Raw genomic sequence first — 2,702 nt, 5'->3', positions numbered from 1 at the left:
AAACCAAGTAGGTGGACGGTCTGCGTCCCCTAAAAGACGCACCCAATCCTACCACATGGGACCACTGGAAGGCGAAAATGTGCCCGTGGTATTAGCTCGCTCCACACTGGGTGAGCTAAAAAATCAAAACACCTGTAAAAGAAAATACGGACATTTGTCACAATATTGAGCATATTTACAAGCCTGTAACGTAGTGCAGTGCTTCAACGTTGTGTCAGCATGCTGTCACACCCAGTTACATGGTGAATTCAGTGGTAGCATCATACGTCTAGCGTTACCGGTGTTGGGCTCTACTCCAGCATACTTCTAGAGGAGGGAAGTGTAGGTGCGCAATGTGGGACGGTGAAGATTACCCACAACTTGCACGCAGAGGGAATATCGTGATTTTCTCTATTCACAACTCTCACGCAGTTCATAAAATAGTCACCGCGAGTTATTTGCTCGCATACCAACTAGTTAGTGCGAGACTATATCCAATTGGATAGTGCATGCATTGTCAATGAAAAAACTGTACAACACAGAATAAGACAAACACAACACAGACACAAGACAGACAAAGAGTATATATAACCAAGGCTCACTCTCAGTGGAGTGTTCAAGGACTTCATGGGACAGGGGAGGTTACCCTCGTGAAAAACGTATTCTGAAAAAGAGTGATATTTTTACAAGAGGCTGTTAATGCGGGTAAGAGTGAGCATCCAAATCGTGTCCTGGGTGCGTTCGTTTTGGCGCTTGTTGAAAAAGACACGCCCGCAGGAAAAAGGCTTCTCTACTCACAGTTTGTTGCCGAGGAATTCAGGTTGTAACCTACTGCCTGCACCGCCCCGCTAGTACTGGGCTGGGTGAAGGCGCGAGTAAAATAGAGTGTAAGCGCTTCCGTGATGGGCGTGGTTAAGCCGCGATCATGTGCGCGAAAGCCCGGCAGGGATACTAGGACGGTGGCCGCATAGCCTCAATTAGTTACAGCTTTAGCGAGGGATCGAATCTCGGGCAGGGTAGTTAGAGTAAATCCCAGGCTAGGAGTTACAACATTACAAAATTATTTTATATGGAAAAGATGGACAGTAAAACCACCAGGTGTATTCCAGTGATTATAGCCACTGACTTGAATGACTGGTAAATTATTAGTAATTACATCGTAGACAGCCATATTTAAGGAGAGTTCTCAGATAGAACTGGGGTGTCTATTACCGGAAAACCCCAATAAAAAACCAATGTTATGATTTAAGCACAGCCAAAATAAGTGGTCATGCTATCCGGAACAAACCATGACTATTTATCAATACAAGAGTGCCTGGCCATGGTGCTTCGGTATTTCTATACTTTGCCAAAGATGCACAAAGGAAAAAAAACCCCGCCAGGAAGACCGATCGTGTCAGGGATTGGTTCACTCTTGGAACCGCTCTCTAGGTTCTGCGACTTCTTTCTGAAACCTATCGTACAAACTACACCAACGTACCTCAGAGATACAAAAAACCTGCTAACACTCCTGAACAATGTACAAGTAGACGATGAAACCATCCTACTCAGTTTTGACATTGAGAGCCTCTATACGAGCATTCCTCAAGATGCCACCCTGGATGTTCTTAAAAGCGTTCTGGAAAACAACAGTTGGGAACACCAGACACCAAAAGCATTTATCTTACAGTGTGCCATGCTCGCACTCAAAAGGAACTATTTTGAATACGAGGGCTCCCTGTACCTCCAAATCGGTGGTACATCTATGGGCAGTGTCTTTGCTCCTAGTATAGCCGGGCTATATGTCCATAACTTTGAAGAGAGGCACATCCTTACACAAGAGAACCCCTACAGAGATCATATCAAGTTTTGGCGTCGTTATATCGACGACGTCTTGGTAATCTGGCAAGGACCTGAAAAAACACTCAGAGACTTTACTATCTGGATCAATACTCGAGATCCACACCTCAAGTTTACTCACACGTTTGACAAACGACAGATGATCTTTCTGGACATAGAAATCAAGAAAGAGGGGCAGGAATTAACAACCAAAACACATTTTAAGCCCACTGCGAAGAACAATCTACTGAGGTACGAGAGTTTTCATCCCCGTCCGCTCAGAGAAAACCTGCCATATGGCCAATATCTGAGACTGCGGCGGAATTGCAGCAAACTATCAGATTACAAACTTCAAGCTAAAGACCTCACCTGCAAACTGAAACAACGAGGGTATCCAAACAGAGTAATTGAGAAGTGCCAAAAAAGAGCAAGGAATCAACCTCGTGATGCTCTACTTGAAGAAAACATGGCCCGGAATGATTCTATTCCCCTCACATGTGTTACAACGTACAATTCCATTTCAAACAATGTGAGTAAGAGCATCAACAAACATTGGAAAATCCTCAACACAGGCGCACTGAAATGGGACAAACCACTTTTTTCTTACAAGAAAGCACCAAGTTTAAAAGACAGCCTTGTCAACACAAGGCCAAAGAATGCAACGAATAACTCTAACCCTAGCATTACCGAAATGTGGAACTTGCCACCAATCATTGGGCACTTCAAATGTGGAGATTGCAGCGTATGCCATCTGACAGAGAACACAAAAACACTGAATCTCGAAGAAGGTAGAGTGTGGGAACAGCGCAAACACACGAATTGCAACAGCACCAACGTTGTGTACATGATCACATGCATCTGCGGAAAGAACTACATTGGTATGACGACCAGAAAGGTCAAACAAC

The sequence above is a fragment of the Lissotriton vulgaris genome, chromosome 7 (genome assembly GCF_964263255.1).
Source record: "Lissotriton vulgaris chromosome 7, aLisVul1.2, whole genome shotgun sequence".
Lineage (NCBI taxonomy): Eukaryota > Metazoa > Chordata > Amphibia > Caudata > Salamandridae > Lissotriton > Lissotriton vulgaris.
The sequence above is the reverse complement of the archived record's forward strand: the minus strand, read 5'-3'. Positions refer to the sequence as shown.